This window comes from Chlamydotis macqueenii, chromosome 3 (assembly GCF_036417535.1).
Source record: "Chlamydotis macqueenii isolate bChlMac1 chromosome 3, bChlMac1.mat, whole genome shotgun sequence".
NCBI classification, from domain to species: domain Eukaryota; kingdom Metazoa; phylum Chordata; class Aves; order Otidiformes; family Otididae; genus Chlamydotis; species Chlamydotis macqueenii.
The window spans coordinates 38,978,511-38,999,359 of record NC_141558.1 but is presented as its reverse complement, the minus strand read 5'-3'; the positions used below and the strand labels follow the sequence as shown (position 1 = coordinate 38,999,359).

The window sequence follows — 20,849 nt, the reverse complement described above, 5'->3', positions numbered from 1 at the left end:
CCATCAGTGATAGATGTGTCTGGTCATGATGGCGGCATCCGGCTTAACGTGGATTTGGGGGACACTGATAACAGCACAATAGCTGAGGGCTAATTCATGGTAATGTGCCCAGCTAACCACAGTGCTGGTCAATGTCCAACTCAGGCCAAATTTGGCAGAAACTAGCATCTGCAGTTGGTATGCAAATATGACTGTTGGTCAATTTTCTTACTCCATAAATAGTGAGCAGCCCAAGAGCCCTTTGAGCTCTCCTGCACGGCAGCAGGCTGCATGTCAGGATCTCCCCTTGAGTAGGGATGCCTCTCAAGGTTATTCCTCAAGGTTGAGAGAATCCTTGCTGCAACAGATCCTCAGTGAGTGAATTGGGAAGAAGAGCGCTGAAACATTGAAGTCTTAGCTAAGTGATATAAAGGATTGATCGTGCACATATAATCCTTTAGACATAAACCGTTGGTCAAGCCTGTAACTAGGATTGGATCCAGCCACACCTAGACTCCTCTCTGAGAAGGAGTTTAGAAAGCAAGGGGGTCCTTTCTGAATCTCATGACTCAACAGGAGGGTCTCCCTGATGGTTTTGTCTGGCCCTGTCCTCTATGCAGTAAATAATCCAGTGCAGCTTGACATTGAATCTTATTAAATCACTTACCATTTACTGTAAAACTTTCTTAAATCGTTGTTTTATATCACTAAAGTATATTGTTGCTTCTCTCTTACGAGTGAAGTGCATCACTCCATCTGCAACACCATATCTAGCATTATTGCAACCCCTCACTTTCTTATTGTGGAGCCGCAATGGGACATCAGAGATGCTGGTGGACACTCGGGGAGCTGCTTGGTGCCATGCAGATGCAGGGAGGCTGTGCTGGGCTGAGAGCACACAGCTGACATGCAGGGCAGGAGAGACAGGGGCAGCTGAGGTAGTATTTGGGGCAGCAGTGTCTAGACATTTCTGCTGGTAATCCCCCCCTTCTCCCTGCTCATGCTCCAGACCCATGGGAATCCCGGCTGGCCTTTGCAGGAGTGCTCTACCTGTGCTGAGGATCAGGCGCTTTGTCTGGGAATCACAATTTTATCAGAGGAAGGAGAGTGTCTGAACAACCTGGGCAAAAATGGGAGAAACCAACACATTTTTTTTAATGACCTTGCTCAAATGGACCATCCCATGAGGATATCTGCCCCAGAGCTCAGGGCACTCAGTCTACCCTGTCACTCTGAGGACTCCCCCAGTGGGTCCAAGGTACAGACAGCTTCTGCCTGGAGCTTGTCCTGGCTGCACACCACCCAACCACAGTAAGGAAGGAGATGGGAGGTCTGGAGAGAGACTCTGATTGCTATGCAGGGGTTGTCCTCCATTCTCCCTTGTCTCGAGCTGCAGCATCCTTGGTGGCACTGGGCACTTGGCGGCTGCTCTCTTCCCAACACACCTTGTAATCTCCTGAAAAATCATGTCATGTGATCCTTCACACAGCACAACTAATCCAGGTGACTAACCTGTATTTTACACTTGGAGAAGGAAGTGGGACTAGATGACCTCTGGAGGCTCAACCTACGTGATGCATGACTTTATGAGTACAGCCACTGTTGCAAACATTATAAGAAAATACGTGAGTGAACCAGCCATCTCAACCTATCCTGGTTTACAAAGGAAATCCTTATCTACCTAGGGAAGTTATTTAGAAAAAGCTGAATAACTTTAAGTTGATGAACAGCAGCATCAGTACCACACCTCGTTTGGGCAGGCAGCTAACATAACAGTGGCTCTTCTTAGAAAAGATTAAGGTAGGTCTGTTTTCTTCACCCCAACAGCCCTGTTTTGCCACAGCCATATGCCCCAGGCTCATTTGACCACAGATTGGGAGGCATGGGCTGGACCCTGTGATACCCCAGCCCCTGCGAGAAGCAAAGTCCAACCATCCCGTGGGCTGGAGGGTATCAGTGAGTCACTGCGCTCCCGCTAAGTGCTATCACAGGGCACAGGCAGCACAGTATGCTACTGGGGTAGTGAATCATATCCCTCACAAACCACAGACCGTGACAGAAGGTGGGTCTGGAGAAATCCCCGGAGAGATGCACCAACCTGCTGTGCAGCCCAGGAAGTCCCAAAGCTCGTGCCCCAGAAGAGGTCGCAGCTGTGGGCTGCCAGAGGCTGGCTTGGCCCTCCTGCTTCCTCACCCTTTGCTGAATTGGCCAGGCCATGGGGTCCCTCCTGGCTCTCCCCACCAGTTGTGAGGTAGCTGTTTCACTTGGGACCATGCTGGAGGGTGAGAAACAGCTGAATGCTCTGGAGGCATTGCACCTCTCTGTCAACGCAGAAGTGCTGGTGACACAGGGACTCCTCAGCTGGGAGGGCATCTCTCAGGGCACTGGAGGGCTGTAAAAGGGAGGATGAAACAGCTTGGATGGCTGCAAGTTGCTGCAGCAAATTAAATATGACGAAACACAGTAGACATTTTTATATGCTCTATTAACTGTATTAGACCTTCGTATCAGCGTAATTTACTGCTGGATTCTACACAGCACAGATGAAGGGCCAAACCTCCTCCAATGCATGTCCTTTCCAGAGGCCTTGGTATAGAAGATCCATCCAGTAGGAGTCAGCAAGTGCTGGAAATTTATTCTGGAGGTTGTCCTACCAATATTAGAGGAGCACACGGAGCCCTTACTTCTAGTTGCCTTTTGTCACATTGGCACTGCTTGCACCCTTGGTAGGAAATAGCAATCCAAAAGAGTGTTGAAGTCTCGTGGAAACTGTCCAGCAAATCTTCCTCTTAATGACCACACGAGAAATACTCTGTGTTTCATATCAGTTTCCTTCTCACCTAGTGATCTGCTGGAGCAGGGCTGGTTGTGGAGACGATGATCTCCTGCATACTCGCACTGGTGGAATCACTGCCCGCTTTATCCATTGCCAAACGGTGGCAAACACATCCCTGGTCTGACAGCCTGCAGGAGGAAAATGAGGCAATTCAGAGGTTATTCGCACGTGTCCCTCTGCAGCATCTGCAAGCAGGGGTGTTTGTGCTGCTCCTCTGCACATCGGGGATGTGCAGGCACTCACCTTTGATGGATGATTACTCTTGGATGAGCTTGCTAATGGCTCCAGTTATGTCACTCATGAAGCTGATCTTCCTGATTCCTGAAAGACCCCATTAACACTGCATTAGAATCCTGATGGCTTTCATTCACTGAATTATTTAATTACATAAATTTTTTAAACATATCAGAATACCTTCTAAGTCAAATGTGACCTCTTGGTCTTCTGTGAGAGGGGCTGACCTTGAGCACGCTTCAGCGGGCTGTTGCAGCCTTGCTTTTTCTCTTCACACACACTCTCCCTACAGCACTCAGCCTTGTACCTTCAGAAAAAGGTGTTATTGAGGAAAGCAGCATGCTAAGTGGTTTTCTTTTTTTGTGATTTATCCAAGTGCCTGTTTGCTCCCACATGCTGTGAGTGGATAATAGCAGTTCTCAATCAAAGTTAAAATTACTAATGCTCTTGTCTGTGGAAAATTTAGTGGAGGAAAAAAAAAAGGTTAATGACGCTGCTATACTACTGATCTTACTATGGCTTGTCATATCTTCATCCCTGCACCCCTGTGCAGCATTTTTATATTGATTAGTTATTCCAGTCCATATCTCTGCTGAAAGCGATGTAAGCCAACTGCATCTGATATTCTGCTATGATGGTGAAACTAGTGTAAAAAAAGCCATGTAAACAACAACAGAAACCCAATGTTTTTTCAGACACTATGTACATCATCCAGTGACACTGACAATTCCACAGTATGCTGACAGCGATTAGCACAGAGCATTACTCTGTCCTCCTCTTGAATGTATGTTTATAGCAGTAAATTTTGCCTACGTATTTCCTCAGAGCTGAAGTTGTGTTGCACAGGATGTTGGAGCAGTCTGAAAAAAAAATCGAGCAACAACAGCAGCCACTCTTGTTTCACATTACTGACACTTTAGCGTCTGCCTGCAGTTCCGACATACATAGACAATATACCATTAATTATCTTTTCCTAATTGTGTTCACCCTAGGGTCTTTTGTGACTCACAAGTTTTAGTTGTAGTCTGCTGCAATTTTTTTTTTTTGTCAGTCTGAAAGGGCACAGAGCAGATTCCTTTCACATATATTCCCAGTCTTCTACTGAACACATTTAATTTATGAGAACAGTGGAACTAAAAATTGGGACCGCATTAGAGGTTCATATATTCATGTACTTTTTAGTTGAGATAGATGAACTCTGACAGATTACACAGGGTCAAATTATATGCATCAAATTATATGATGTAGTGATGAAGTGGTTCGTCCAAGTCACTGTAGGCTTCTTATCTGAAGCATCAGGCATCTGAAACCACTCTTGGGTACTTAATCAAAACCAGTCTGGTTTGCAGGGGTCATCAGCACACATGGGTCACTGCCTAAATTACTCCATCTGTATGGTGAGAATAACTAAAATGATTGCTGGTCAGATAGTCTGGGATCAAGCCACCCTTTGTCAGAGTACCTGGTCTCTGACACACTAGAGCTTTCAGTAGATGGATGAACTCATCCTTTGGGTGCCTCCAGCCCAGTCTCAGCCCCATCAAATACTTCTAGTTCCTTGTGGCCCTTTAGAGAAAGACTGGCAAATTGCAAAACCCACTCTTAAGATATAGCTCTGTCCTAGGGTTGTCATCCTGTGTGTGCTGGGTGCCTTCATGTGCCCTCATGTACTCTTCCTGGACCTACATGGAAGCTTTGTTGTCACCCTGGCTGCAGACACACAGATGTGTGTTGCCCTGATATCACTTCATACCTTCTTTCACAGGCCGAATACAAAGCTCTTGGCAGCTAGTGGAAAAAAAAAAATCAATTTGTCCCCAAATTGTGGAAGAATCAGTCCCAAATCCCCTAATCCCAATTTTGCCAAGACTCTGTTGGAGTCTTGCTGCAACGCAAACCTAAATTCACAAAGTCTTAAGCACAGGCCTAACATGTAATATGGTAATACTTCCAGAGGCAGTTGCTGGGGCTGTTTCCTTGCTGGAAATTAGACCTGTACTTAGTTCCTGGTGAATTACCCTCGACAGCTGCCTGCACAGGGCTGGCACTGGTGTGGGCTCAGAGGCAAAGCCATGAGGTGCTGCCCTAACAGACACAAACCATGGCTCCTTCCTAGAGACCTCGCTGTTCTGGATGTGTTTGCCTTAGGAGGCAAAAAAGGAGATAACTGAATGTACATGATTGGGCACTCCTAAGACACTTCTTGCCTTAATTATATTTGCACAGGAACAAAAACAAGTCAAAGGAAAACTGCTATTATCAGAACAGCTTGATATTCACAGTGCATTAGCGCATGAGATGATCTAGTGACACAGTAAATAGGACATGAATTACTCTTAAAAAGCTTTTACAACAAATGCTGAGATACCTCGATCTCAAAGGTGACTGGTAATTGTTGACAACTTGCAAAAAAACCCCACATCAATGAAAGCAAGGGTTTCAATACAATTATTACAAATTCTTCAAATAATCAAGTTAAAGTATTTAGCACAACTGGCTTCAAATATGCCTTTTCATTTTCAGCTAAGGTTCTGTGACAACTGGGCTGGCTGTGTACCAGCAGCCCATAGCAAATGTCTCTGCAGGAGCTCTCTGCTTTTGCAGAGCCAGTACAGCTTCCCTGCTGAACCCAACAGTTTTCGCAAGTCCTCCAAAAATGCCCCACTTTGTAACCCTCCCAGAGGCCCCACAGGCTGAAGCTGTGTGTTCTCCAACGGTGGCAGTCATGCCCTCACCATGCTTTGTCTCCATGTCCCCAAGTTATTTCATTTTATCCCCCTGCCTCCCATGGTATTACTTCAGGAAGGAATTGGCAATCTGCCCTGGACGTGTGAACGGGCAAGTCCAGGTAGGCAGAAACGGGGCACATCGGGGTATGGGGGTCTGTGAGACAGTCACCGTGGCCAGGTGGGCTGGCAGCAGAGCAGACCAGTCCCATTGCCTTCTGGATTAGGACTTCAACGTCTTGATGGGATTTTAAATAGCTTTTATTGCCAGCTTCATCTTATACCCACTAAAGCCAGTGATTCATTTAATTTAGAACAGCTTTATTCAAAGATGTTTACCCACAGAGTGTCCCTGTCTAGAGGCGTGGGAAAGGAGGTCACTCACAATTTATTTAAATCTTTTTTTTCTGGTTATTTTCAGCAGTCTTTTATTCAAAATAACTTGGAGCTGTGCATAAAGGCTGATTATCAAACCTATCTAGGGGATTTAGCCACACAGCTGTGCATCTAAATCTCCTTAACCATGTTTCAACAGCCTGAAACACATGATGTTAAATTGGAGACTGGATTTTGGGATTACAGAGGGTGAAATGGAAGAAGGAGCACCAGGGTTAGAAGCTAAGCAAAGGTGTGGTTTCTGCACAGGGCTGTGAGGTTGTACCATGAATGGTGGCGTGGAGGAAGGATCTCCTCACCCTGGGAAAACCAAAGGGCATAGACCTCACCAGTCTCTATTAAACTCCCAAGAAGCGTGCACTAGGATAGCAGCACCACTCCTAAAAATACAGCGTATTTTGCACCTGAAGAGTTTGGGATTTGACAGCTTTACACCTTCGGAAGAGCAGCTGTGGACAGCGTGCTCCGCTCAGAAGAATTGTTGTGAGCTGAGACCCAGAGCTGACACGGTTTCCTGATTAAGCCGAAGCCAACGCAGTGGAGCCACCCTTTCTCCCCGAGTCTCACAGCTTTGCCAGATTATTTTGACATGTTTTCCCCACCCTGAGGATTTTAACTTTCTCTTGTAACAATACCTTTTAGCTTGGAAACATTGTTGATTTTCTCTGCAGACTCTTGCCAAAAAAAAAAAAAAAAAAAAAAAAGGGGAGAAAAAGAAAAAAAAAAGTTGATTTCCAGACACTTGGGAGTACTGGAATTGTTCAGGTACTGAAGTCAATGCAAGGTATCAGCTGATAAGTGGGAGGCTGAAATATTAAAAATCTCAAGGTAGTGAGACAATGATTTGAAGAGGCCTTCTCTCTTCTGATTACTACCGAGAAAGGATGATATTACAGTGAACCTTCTTAAAATGTAATATTCCCAACAGAGACTAATTGATGCTAACGTGAGTGTCAAACTGAAGATCTGAAGGGGACTAATTATCTTCTGCTAGGAAGAACTTTCCATTTTGTCATTGCTTCGACACCTGAGCAATCCCATTAATCTCAAATGCCTGAATCCCAGCTCCTCTGCTTAATTTCTGCTGGGAATTGAGGGAAATAGCAAAAACAGCCATGCCAGAGCTTACAGGAACTGAATTTCATCTCCTTAAATCAGAGAAATGTGTCAAAACATTCCAGACAGTCTTTTATAATTAATTTTTAAGGAGCATGCAACTAGAAGAAAGTAAGCATCCAGGAAGCAAGATGGTGGGTGTTGGTTTGGCCACGCACTGCTGGGACAGGGAGTGAGGAATCCTATCCCCATGCTCCTGCATGAGTCAGTGGGGACACGCATGGGGCTAAAAATGGGAGCTCAGAGGGAGGCTCTGCTCGCTAGTGTGAAATTTCTCCCTGCTTCATGTCATTAGCTGATAACAGGGGGAATATGGTCTCCCTCCAGCTTTCATAGAGGTTTCTATTTGGTCCTGGCTCCCAGATTGAAGGAAAGCAGTTAACTGCCTCGAGCATCTTAGCCTGTTAGCTTTGAAGTTCCAGAAAATTAAGTGCTAGGGTTGTTTGAGAGAGAACATCAAGAGAAAGCATCAGCTGGAAACGAGGGAGATTAGCACAACCTCTACACAACTGCAGCAGTTCTGCAGTGTTCCAGTGATCCTCCCTTACTCAACGTTTATTCTGCTCTTGAGTGCTTCTTTATGGTGGTGCGCATCTTCCTCGATTATGTTGCACAGAATGAGAGAGAAGCTGGATGAACAGTTTTCAGACAACATGCTACTCTAAGAACTTTGTCAGACTATTTAACATTGGCAAAGAGGAAATAAGTTTAATCACTGAGAGCTGGGAGGAGGAATATTGAACAACATTTTATTGTTCTCCACACTAAAGCGGGAGTTTCGGCAGCCTCCTTGGGAAGCATGAAGATTGCACTTACGTGATGCTGTAAAAATGCAGGAGCCAAATCACACTGGAAATACCATGCTGGAAGGAACCTTAGGAGATGATGAGATGTGGTCCCTCCATGAAGTAGGGTTAGCCAGAGCACCAGCAGTGTGGGAGTGCAGCCTGTGTCTCCTCTTACCCAGGGCTGGGCTTTCAGGACCTGTTCCCCCTTGGGGATGACTAGCCCTGCTGCTTGCCTGCAAACAGTGACCAGGCACCACAGGGGAAAAATGAGAAAAAAACCTGCTTGAGGAATACTGGAGTGGCTGAAAGTCCTACCAAAGTCAGAATTCTGGAAAGGGGCGGGGGGGGGGAACCTTAGAACTCATCAAGATCTCTGCCCTCTTATCTGGGCATCCTGGAAAGCCTCGTTGTTCTGAGAAACCTCGAGAGCAGAAGAACCAGAGGACTGGTCCAACTAAAGGTCATCAGCATGACTCCTCTCCCAACAAAACCCAGACCCTTAGTGCAGTCCCAAAAGCAATGTATATATAAGCACAACACTTCCTAGTAACTGGAGAAGGAACCATTAAAAAAAAAAATAGCTGATGCTAAATATTTCCTACTTATGAGGACACTAACAGAGTTCGCAGGTGCCTTTAGGAGAACAGAGCTCACATTTGATCCAGCAACAGAAGACAAGGGTTTCTCCTCAACTGTGTTATGTTTGGCACATGGAATGTCAAGAAAATGTAAGTTTTTGGGGGATCATGTGAAGCATTTATCTTCACCTGGATGACATTGATTTGGGAAACGAGTCTACAGGTGAAGGTGTTGAGATCTCTACATAATCAGAGGCACTTTGGTTCTTTCCAAAGGTGTTGGCTACATCTACACCCGTGTGTGAATTCAGTGCAAAGGATAACACACCTGAGGACAAACATTGGCACAAGAAGGTTAACACTGGAAGGTGACTGGCAGTAGGCAACTGCCTCAACATATCTGCCCAAATTGATATGGAAGGATCAAAAGTATCCTGGAAATGGCTTCAAGGGAAATTTATGCCTAAATGAGCCGTCAAAACCAGCAATTTGGGGTGCCATTTCATAGCACACCTGACAGGCATGTAATAAATTGAATACAAATTTTTAGAAACCAAAGGAATGAGGCAAAGAGACACCATTTTGGAGATCTATGAGTAGTCAGTTGTCCAGGGATATTTCTGAAGACAATGTTGGTTCCACAAGAAACAATGGCTAGCTAGATCTCTACAATGACTATCTAGATCTATGTGTGCTGATGCTTCAGTGCAGAAATGCAAGGAATCAAAGAATTTTTGGCAATTTAACTCCATCATGGCCAGGATGTGGCACTTATCAACAGGCATAGCTTGTTGATGATTTTCTTACCATGATCTGGCTTTGCTGTCCAAGGTCTACTTTTGAATTCATTCCACATTATAAGCTCCTTCTAACCCCATAACATCCAATTTTTTTTTCCATCTATCTGCCAAAAAACATTCTAGCGTAAGTGAAAATTCAGACTGATCGATTTTCAGAATAATTTTCAAGATCACACAGTATTGCTCAGCCTTGTAATGCAGAGCTTGAACCACACAGGCAGGATTTCTTGCCTCATGGAACAGCTTAAAGTATTCTATCTAAAATGGCCCAAAATTAGATCAGTGTTGGTACTGCTGTACTAGGTAGTGAAATTATTTAAAGGCTGTTACATTAAAAGGTCCATTAGGATATTTGTTGTTGAACCAATAATGTAAAAGCATTATGCTTAAAATAGTAAAAATAAAATTACTTCCATGCTTTGCCTGCTGAAGATAATATTGAAAAAACCCATAATTTTATAAACCAGTTCCAGAGAAAACACATTTTCCTGAAAATAGACTATGGTGTCAACAGTATTATGAATTAAATACACAGTGAAGAGAGATATTACCTGCATCCAAAGTAAAATTTTTTAAATAACTATACTTCCCCCCTCCTTGAATAATGCCGATTGTGTGCCTGATAAGAAAACAATAGCATGGTTATGAAATAATGGAAATTTTATCCATGAAAATGCCACGCTCACATTAAAATCACACAGCTCACAGTGTGCTCCCTGAAAGCTTCCTAGGTGTAAGTCTATCAGTAAATAAGGACTATGTTACATCTTAATCTTAGGGGAACATCTTATTAAATAGTTGATCAGAATGTGCTATACACTGTCAAACACAAAAGAGAAGATCAAATTAAGCTGCACTGTAAAAATTAAACCAAGAGATGAGATAAACGCTAGCCTCTGCATTTTTAACCTACTTTCACATTTTACATTCAAAGTTCAAGCTTCAGAGACTGTGCAGTAACAGCTTTACTGCTTGCTTCTTGCTGTTGTGCTGCACGGTCCCTCACAGCTCGAGGTCCCAAAGCACAGCTGCACAGAGGAAGAGCCATGAGCTCCCTGTACTGGGCTGCTCAGTGGTGCTGGGAGCTGGTCACACCCTGGGACACTCATGAAGTGTGGTAGGAGGATGCAACTCAATGTTATGCACTTTTGGGAAGCTGGTTTAGTCAAGGATGCAAACTCTCAGTTTTCTCCCCCTCACAGAATCATAGAATAGTTTGGGTTGGAAGAGACCTTTAAAGGTCATCTAGTCCAACCCTCCTGCAAGAAGCGGGGACATCTCCAACTAGATTAGGTTGCTTAGAGCCCTGCCCAACCTGGCCTTGAATGTTTCCAGGGATGGGGCATCCACCACCTCTCTGGGCAACCTGTGCCAGTGTTCTACCACCCTCATTGTAAAATATTCCTTCTTTATGTCAAGTTTGAATCTGCTTCATTCTATTTTAAAACCATTATCCCTTGTCTTATCACAACAGACCCTGCTAAAGAGTTTGTCTCCATCCTTCTTAGAAGCCCCCTTTAGGTACTGGAAGGCTGCTATAAGGTCACCCTGGAGCCTTCTCTTCTCCAGGCTGAACAGCCCCAACTGTCTCAGCCTGTCTTCATAGGAGAAGTGCTCCAGCCCTCTTATCTTCGTGGCCTTCCTCTGGATTCTCTTCCAACAGATTCACATCCTTCTTATGTTGAGGGCTCCAGAACTGGACACAGTACTCCAGGTGGGGTCTCACCAGAGCACAGTAGAGGGGCAGAATCACTTCCCTTAGCCTGCTGGCCACACTTCTTTTGATGCAGCCCAGGATGCGGTTGGCTTTCTGGGCTGCAAAGGCACATTGCCAGCTCATGTTGAGCTTCTCATTCACCAGCACTCCCAAGTCCTCATCTATCTCTTTGCTCAGGAGTCGCCCTTTCAGTCTCTCGCCTTTTCCAGTCCTCCTCTGACACTCAGGTAGAAGCACTGGCAAGGCACAGACAGGGAGGATACAGCCGTGGAGAGCAATGAGATACTTGTACTTTGGTCCTAAGTCTCTCAGAGTGGTGTTGAGTGTGGGCAGAAGATGGTAATGACTGCCAGTGCACCCCATCTACAAGGGAAAACTACAAGATCATTTTCAGAGTGGCATAGACTGGATCTCAAACACAAGGTATGCAAAAACTCCTTCACATCTGAATTGGTTGGGAAAGAGCCTGCACTTAGCTCTATTCACATTTGCTGAACTCCCCAAACTATAGAGGAACCAGGATAATAGCATTTTCCCTTAGAAAACTCCCTCAGCAACCAGAAAATAAATAAATTTGGCTTCAGGAAAGTTAAACTGTTTAATAAGATGTGGAAGACATTTAAGTAATATTTTTCCCCTATTTGATTATGTATTAATAATTCATTTATGTTCTCAGCAGCTCCCGGATATCTATTGACTCCAGTGGGCATCTACAGTGCCTAAGGGATGAGGGCAAAACCCGAAAGCACATGCAGTGAATTTGTACAGACAGCAGGGACTCGGGAAAACTGGCACAATTTTTTTCTTCCAATATGCTGCTGTGACTGGGCCAAGCCCTTACTTCTCCCCTGGACCTTCTATCTGCAGATGCTTGTACTCTAAATTTAAGCTTTCCTGGTAATGCAAAACAGTACCCCAACATGAGCCTCCAGCTCAGCTCCCTCCCTGAGCTTGGCTGTCCCTCACACTTGGCCAGGACTTTCTCACCTCATTTCTGCGCTTGTTCTTTTGGCTGCTCTTCAGCAGCACCGGGCAGGGTTCTCTGCTAGCACTTATTAACAGGAACAGCTAGCAGAAATGCCACGATTATAAGTTTCCAAACACCCATGAGGTGCTTTTTGACAGCTAGCTAAAAAAGTTGCTAATACCTCCACCAGTAAATCCCAATACACCTATCTATCTGCCCACCCACATATCCAACTTGCCTCAAAGCAAGCTGTACCCAAACCCCTTGTGAATAGCTGATCTCATTTTCTTTATAATATGTTTTTTCCTCCCATGTGACATACTGTAAGTATCTTCCTCTTTCACTTTTTTTCAGTAGTGTTTGAAAATAGTTCTTCTATTGTCAAATACTTGGGAAAATAAGCAAGCTTTAATTTTTTTTTAGCATACATTTCCATTTAGCAGCTTAGTATATATGTTCAATCATAAGCCAGAGCCTATAAACAACAGTTACAGAAAACTGGGATTATTACGCCAAATACTGTATCCTTTTCAAAGAGACAACTGAACTACATTAAGTCATTAAAAAGTGTCAATTGCCATTTAATACAAGAAGGTTTCAGAGCAAATTTGGTACCATTGCTGGTTAATGGAAGTTTTCTCCCTCTTTTGCAGACACTTCTGTGCCTACTAGAGCAAAGAGAAAGTCTGCATTTGGCTCAAACTCTTCAGGACAGACACCTTCACAACCAACAGGTTAAATGCAGGGCTTATAGAATAATTTAGGTTGGAAAAAACCTTTATGATTATCAAGTCCAGTTATTAACCTAGCACTGCCAAGTCTACCACTAAACTATGTTCCTAAGGACCACATGTACATGTGTTTTAATATCTCCAGAGATGGTGACTCCACCACCTCTCTGGGCAGCCTCTTTCAATGCTTGACAACCCTTTTGGTGAAGAAATTTTTCCTAATATCCAATATAAACCTCCCCTGGCACAACTTGAGGTCATTTCCTCTCATCCTATCACTAGTTAATCGGGAGAAAATCCAGCTCCCACAAATAGAGAAGCTTGTTTCACTTCTTTAATAATAAAAAAAATTACATGTAGAAACTTCCCTGATTTCTAGTTTCAAACTTCTTCACAAGTGGGAGCAATTTGGACCGTAGTCCCTGCTCCCAAACCGAAACCACAGCATTTTGGACCCCCCAGACCCTGCCAAGGTTCAGCCAGGCAGTGTACCCTGACCACAGGAGATCTTCTGACACTGGGCTCCAAGCACAAATTGTAATGATTTTGGACAACTACTGCTTCTTGTGCTAAAATAAGAATTTCCTACTATTACTTCTGGGATTTTTTTTTTGTTTGTTTTATTCTCCTCTGTGAAAAGCGGTCTTTTTCTTTAGTGTCCATGTGTTACCTGATGCAGCTGGAAACATCTACAAAAGGAGATCACGGGTTTCCTAAGAGCAAAAGGCTCAAGTAGCTAACGAGACCTATCCCTCCCCTCCTCCCCACGTCTGATGGGTTAGCTTTTTCAGGGACCCGTGGGAGGAATTCAAATATGGACAAGATGATCGCTGTTTTTCAGAGGAACACTGTGTGTTTTAACATCCCTGAAAGCCCTCCTAAGACTCAGCAAGCAGACACGGTGTGAAACACAGCCCAGAGAAAGGCTCATACACAACAGCAGGAAAGGGCAATTGTAACCCCTCAGGTGAGTGCTCCACTCATACCAGCCCCTAACGCATAATTTGTCAAACTATTCAGGATTTTTAGATCTTTGTTTCAGTCCAGGGAACAAAACTAGTGATGACCTGGGCTTTTAATTCAGGAAGATAATGTCCAGCATAATTTGATTTTTAGCTGTCTCTTGCAGTGTGGAATTCACACTCACACTGTGTAAAGCAGCTTTATCAAATATTTACAGCTCCATGAGACTGCTTGGCTAGTCTGTGCTAGCCTATGAAATATAACAGCTACAGAGTCATTAGTCTTGGCAAAAAGAGAAAGGTGGACATTTGACTTTCACAACTCAAGGAAATGTGAATTGCACAGAAAACTGTCTGACCACAGTGACAGTTGTCCCAATCAGAGGCATCAAACAGAGCTGGGTGAGTGGATGTACCCAGATGGACCACTTCACTCTGGCTGGAGCAGGCACATGCTGCTCTGACCCTCAGAAGTTTGGAGAAACTCATTGGAAAGATATCTAAAAAAGAAAATGTAAGCATGCCTGCTTCTGTAACCTGTTTCAGACTTCACTCAATTTCCAAATTGGGTGCTAACTACTGAACCTAACCTACTTCAGCAGTTTGAGAAGCACTTTGCTGTGTTATTTCAGTGCTCTAATGAAGTGTCTTGATAAATGGATGAAAATTAAGTTACTTGGCTGGATGAACGCGTGAATTGTGCCTGTATGTTACCATCACCCACTCCCATGACTGGATCTTCCTGGGCAGCCACCTTTGGTTTAGCACCTTCGGATTTTTTGGGATGTGAAGACACAGCACAGATACAATTTTGCTAAGCTTCAAGTACTTCTTCTCACACGAAGCTTCACACCTATGAGAAACGCTACTACTCAAAAGCATTACTGTGAGAACCCAGGGGTGTTGATGGAAAGCTGTCCATTTCAAAATTACGATATTACCTATTTGACTGGTAGTCATTGCATGCTTGCAAGTCAGGAAGACATAGTTACAGCTCAGCTGCCTACGAAACTGTCTCTAGGAGAAAATGTAAAGATTTTCATCAACAAAACACTTGAAGCAAGGCATAAAACATTCAATTCTGTGAAACACAGAATAGTGGAATTATCCTGGCAATTTACATGTGAGCTCTGAGTCAGTGCTTTCAGGCAGGCAATAATTCCACATAAGTATCCCTGATGAAACAGGATCATAAATCTCTTTCTGAATGGTATTTTTCAATTTATGGGCTTGGCTTCAAACTCCTCTCCTACAGGAAAGACACCGGAGATAGAAGCAGCACAGGACCCAACCCATGGAGCACAGTTCAAGAGACTATTTTGCTACGCAGGCCCCCATTTGCATGCTCCTATAGTAGTTTGAAACAGGCATTTCAAAATCCAAATAAAAGAGAAACAGCAGGGCAGGTAGCAATTGCTCTCTGGGGCAGCAGACAGCCTAGCCTGCTTGAATTTTTATTTTTTATTTTAAAACAAACAAACAAACAAACAAACAGAACCAATAATACCTTAATGGGAAAACCTATCTAATTTAGCTTGTGGGGAGGAATAAGTTAATCTGAAAGTAAGTAAATGTGTAGCTTGTTTGCTTTATAAGTGTCTTTTTTTTTTTTTATCTTTTGGCTGCTTGTGTTATAAATAGAAAACAAAATCTCCTCTCCAAATAGATTAAAAAGGGTGAATCTAGAGCTGGTCAGTGTATTTGGGCCCTGGACAGAAAGTGGAAAACAGTGAGATGCTGTCAGAGTGCAGGTAACCGCGGCAACACCCAGGGGCACGAAGTGGGTGGGTGCCTGAAGGGACGGGAAAGAGCCAAGGGCTGAGCTGGCCTGCGCTGGGGCCGGGGCTGTCAGATACCCAGCTCCCCAGGTTAAGCACCGCTCCCCTCCTCTGACAGGCTCTGTCAAAGAGGTGCCACTTTGTCTGATACCTGGGTTCAGGAGAGGGATCTTTCCTGGCCTTCGTGACTTTTGGCTCTTAAATCAGCACAAATTGGTAAGTCAACTAGCAGCATAATTAGAACCTGTCAGCCATCCCTCTAGGACATCCAAGCTTGGAAACTCTTGCAGGAAAAAAAAAAAAAAAAAAAAAAAAAGATAATTCTGCACAGGTGATGCTAGAGGTCTTGGTACAGCCTGTTACCTGTCAGACTGAAGCCACCATATTTGAGCAGAAGGGGGAAGGAGGAGGGTTTCCGGTGGTAGCAACTGAGTGGCAATGCTGGGGACCAGCAACAAGCTTCCGTTTCCTAGCTTTTCAGTCATGTTTGGAGAACCACTGATATTGCACCACTGCGTCTTTTTGAGAGTGCTACAGAGACTGAATGATGGTTCAGGTGTTACAGAAAAAATTCCTTCACTTTTAGGATCCTAGACAGGCCCCTGGGAGGACAGGGATGACCCTCAGAGGCCATTTTGCTATGAGCTTCTGAGACAGACGTAAATACTCAATTTGCCTGCTCCAGCCAGAGATGTCCCTTCATGTTTTCCCCCCCAAGAGTGAGGTTGGGCAGGGAAGGGCAGCACCCCATGGTCCATTTTGGGAGAGAAGTGCCCAACAATGGGAGCTTATGGGTGATGGAGAAGGAAACCCTGGTAGCAGGGAGCTGTGTCCAGGGCAGTGACAGGAGTGAACACGTGCCCTGGTCCCAGCTGTGGGGTAAGGAGGAGCTTTCCCTGGGGATCTAAGTGGAATGGGTAGATTCTGTCCAGCCCAAGAAGCTGCCAGCTGAGCGAAAGCATCCAGCCAGCAGAGGGGAACCGGTGTTCAGAAAACCCCAGGCAGCAGCCATAGCCTTTGTGACTGCCATGTGTAAGACTAAGCCTTGTCTTTAAGAGAGTAGCTTTAATTTTGGCATTTTGTCTCCTTGTTCCCATTCTGGATGTGAAGGAACAGTAATGTGAGCAGAGGAGTTAGATGTTGGGGCTGACCAATGTGCTCCTCAAGTTCCTAAACAATTTACAAACCCAAACGGTTCTGCTCAACCCAACTTTGCTGCCCATGGGACTAAGGAAAAAATTATCCCTTGGTAGTTGGAGCTCCTTGTCACAAAAGAAGCTGTGCCAAGTCCTACCCAAGCCCATGATCTCTTATGACACCCTGTGACTCTTTCAGAGGTATCTCCTTGCCTGGATGGGAACACAGCCACTACTGTGAATGTGACTGAGCCTTCAGAAGTTTTCCCGATGGGAAGTTGCTCGGCAGTCCAGCATCGCGGTTGCATCGGGGCTCTAGCCCATGCTGGCTGCATGGGGAGCAGATAACTCCTTTCCTCTTGGAGTAGACTTTTATAGATCCAAAGGCACATCCTGTTTCAGTTCATTCTTCGAGTTAAAGAACCTGATTAATCCCCCTCAGACCACGTTTTGAAGCCTTTCCCTGCACCCTCACTAGGTAGCTGACATGGTGAGAGGCTGTGTCCCAAGCAGCAGAGTGCTCCAGCTGAGACCTCACCAATGCTGAGCTGCGGGACCAAATCCCTCTACTTGTTTGGTAGGGTGCAATCCTCCCTGTGCAGCCCTGTGAGATGTCTGCCTTTCTCTCAATACCACTTTTTTTTTTTTTCCCCTGCAGAATTACAACCAGACAAGCCACTTCACATCCTACATTTGTGCAGTGGATTGTTCCCCACTCAGAGTGATGCTTCCTACCTGGCCTTCCTGAACCCACTTCTGCAGATCACGTCTCCAATTCACCTCAGTTATGTTAAAATTCTGACCTCATCTGCACTTGCTGAACTTCCCACCACAATGCTCTCCACAGACCCCACGTTTGTTACTGCCAGCACTGTCAAGAGCACTGAATTAGCTATGTAAAAAGGTTCAGAAGGGACTAAGCCACCAGCTGTTTGCAGAAGCAAAACCTCGGAGAGGTGGTTTAACTTTACACAGGTCAAACTCACCGAATTTATGAGGGCTGCTCATAAGCAGCCATATTTACATAGTTGAGTGTGTGGATAATAGGTGCTGGCCATTTTAACATACTGGTCACTTTATTAAGGAGAGCCTGAATGATATTTTCAGCCATGTTATGCCAGGGATTAGTTTCACAGACTGAACATAATTAGATAGAGACGAGTTTGGCCCAGTGACCTTTTTCTTTACCACGGTGTCTTCCCAGTGTTTGATTAATAACTCTTCAAATAGCTTTGAAGTGATTTAAGGCTTTTCTCACTGTTTACTTTGAGATATTTTTCTCCCTTTTTAATATACAAGACTACTCCCTTTGTGTCCCAGAAGAGACACTCACGTCTTAAATGTATCACCCTTATAGAGAGGTTATGCTGAATCCAAACCCCTCAGTCAGAAGTGGTGCTACTGTCAGGTTCCCCTTCTACATACTCATGCGATTGCCAGCAAGGGACACCTAAATTTCAGCAGAAATACCAGCAACAGGAGATTTAAAGCTGACATCCACTGTCTTTATGTGGCCGCTTGGTGAAGCTAGTGGGTTTTACAGAAGAAAAAAAACCCAACAAAGCTTCAAGGCACATCATTACCAGCACCAGGGGTAAGCTCAGAGCTCCTAAACCAACACCGCCTCTGCCGGAATGCTCCTGAAGTCGTTAAACAACAATACAAGTAAAAGTGGATCTTAACTTTTCTTGGAGCTCTTAAGGCAGGCATGCTTATCTACTTCCCAAAAAGAAGGGGAAGATACCTGAGGATACAAGTGATTTCAGCACGTGCAGGATCTTGTCAGCAAAGGAAAACAGGGAACAGTTAAGTACAATTTTCTCTAATTTTCAAAGGAATCAAAGGGTTCCTTGCAGAAGAATCAAGCTATTTAAAAATAAATGCTACTCTTTGGACATCTTAATTACATAATGTTCTCTTTTTTAATGCCGGGAAGTGCCTAACAATCATCTATGTCCCTAACAATCATCTATGTACCTGCTGTCTGACAATTAGCTATGGTTTTGGTGCTCATAAATGAACTGCAGATCATAGTTTTAACAAATAAGAGATTCAGTGTTTCGTTGGGTTTGTTTGGTTTTTTTTGTTTTTTTTTGTTTGTTTGTTTTAAATTGGGTAGATCATGCAAAAGCTTCCCTCCTGAGCCTCAAAGTTTGAGACACGAGTGAAACACAAAGGTAGGCTGAAACCAGCCCAGGATCTTAAAGGGTTATGGGCTGTTAGGAGGTTGTGATCGGCATTTCAAGACAGAGTCAGGAACAGCTCGCTCCATACTTACAGACCTCCTAAAGATCACAGGAAAAAGCCACAGCACTAATGATTTCTTAGTTCTTGTGCAAGGGGGCTGGCAACGCTGTTCAGTCCATGATTTCCCTGATTCGGTCTGCCTTGAACTTTTGAATGTGCCTGATTCACACGACTGAATGCTTCTCAGAGCAGTACTTAAGCCCGGGTTTGGGAAAGCACAGAAGCACGTGTTCACCTTCAATCTTGCCTTCAGCTGCTGAGTAATTCTACCGAAGCCCGTGGCACCCAAGTCCTCACTGGAATTAAACAAGTGCTTTGCGGGGTGGATGCTGTACCTACATGTTTCTCTATGGGAGAGAGCAGTGCAGTTTCTTTATCATCAGAGTTGCATATTTGGTGGGGGTTTTTAACTTAGAACCCCAGGTTTTTGAATATATGACTGCACAGCAATTCCAGCTTTGTTCTTTCAAAGCAGAACATTTCAGGAGTGTTTCATTAAGATTCCCAACCACCAGGAAACACATAAACACAGACGAAATGCCTTATGCTTCTCATAGCTCGTTATTTAGAGGGACTGTGGACCCAAACCACAGACTTTCGAGCGTAAGGTTGGCAACAATAAAATGAACTAGCCTTGTTCTTTGTCCCACTATTTCTCTCTGCGTACACTCAAGCATGCTCCAACCTCTAACCAGGGAAACGTCTCTGTTCCACCTGATGCACATTTTGGGTCACAGGGACCATCACGTCAGAGGACAGTCCCAACACCTGTATTTCACACCCCCGGAGGTCCGGTCCTGAAGCGAGGAGCACAAAATCTACCTTGCGCAGCGCTAAGAATGTAACTATTTTCACACTCTGCGCGTTCACGCAGCCCCCATCCGCGCGTGGGGAGGGAGAGGGCAGAGACCTGCCCTTTCTACCCACAAAAAAAAAAAAAAGGGCGCGGGACTTTACGGACGGGCTCACAGCATCACGAACAGCGAGCGGGGAAGCTCCGGCCGAGCTCCGTTTGCTGACCGACCAGGACCGCCCCCTCCTCGGGCTTCCCACCGGCACGACCATCCCCGGCGGAAGCCCCACAGCCCGCAGCGACCCCTCCGCCCCTGGGACCCCGACGGGAACCATCTCAAGCTTCACGGAGGAAAACTCAGGAGTGGAGTAACTACAGCCCACCACCCCGGCAGCGGGTCTCCCTTCCTTGCAGCCTGTCTCCTCGGAGAAGGAGTGGGGGACGCCAGCCGAGACACCCCCGTCCCGTCCCTCCCCGCCCAGACACTCACCTGGGCTCTGGTGCCTGTGACTCCTGTTGCCCCCTAAGCGGGGGTCACTGCCCCGGCAGGTGGGGAGGGGGGCAAGGCCCCACCACCTCCCCACAGCGCGGCAGCTGCCAAAGTGCAGCACTGTCCCCCGGCAGTGGAATTTATCCGCGGGAGGCGTGGGAACACACACGCCGCACGGAGACACTCCGCGGCGAGCCGCGGCTGCGGACAGCGCCCCCCGCCTTGCCCGCCCCCCTGGGCGGGGGAAGCCGGTAGGGCCGGGCCGAGGGGAGGGGACGGGAGGGGAGGACGCGGCGGCTCCGCTCCGCGCCGGCGGGGACAAGATGTCTCCCTTGCTGCGCCCGCCAGGGGGCGCCCTCGGCATGGGGGCGCGGGGAGCCCGGGTGCGGCCACGCTCCGGCCGCCGCCGCCGCCGGCTCCCGCCGCGTCCTCTCCCCGGCCCGGCTCGGTGGTGCTCCGGCACCCTGCCCCCGGGCAGCCGCCTGGAGAGTAGGTGTGTGGGCAGGCAGGGCTCTTCCGAGGGCCGGTACCTGCTGATGCCGGCTTCAGGGACTTTCTGGAAACCGGGCGGGAGA

General features: G+C 45.8%; 1 protein-coding gene across 3 annotated transcripts in view; it reads right to left on the bottom strand.

Annotated features, from left to right (window-relative positions):
• Positions 1 to 20,471, bottom strand: part of HTR1E (5-hydroxytryptamine receptor 1E) — a 40,762-nt gene extending 20,291 nt beyond the window's left edge. Inside the window, exons 1-4 of one of the 3 annotated variants that reach the window (XR_015258121.1) lie at positions 20,275 to 20,471; positions 3,230 to 3,356; positions 3,059 to 3,136; positions 2,448 to 2,943 (exon numbers count right to left, since the gene is read on the bottom strand). The gene's annotated coding sequence lies outside the window, so the exon portion shown is untranslated. Of the gene's footprint in view, positions 1 to 2,447; positions 2,944 to 3,058; positions 3,137 to 3,229; positions 3,357 to 20,274 lie in introns of those variants that run through there. The other 2 variants (XR_015258122.1, XM_086744537.1) reach the window with 2 other exon arrangements.
• Between the last annotated feature and the right edge of the window lie 378 nt (positions 20,472 to 20,849).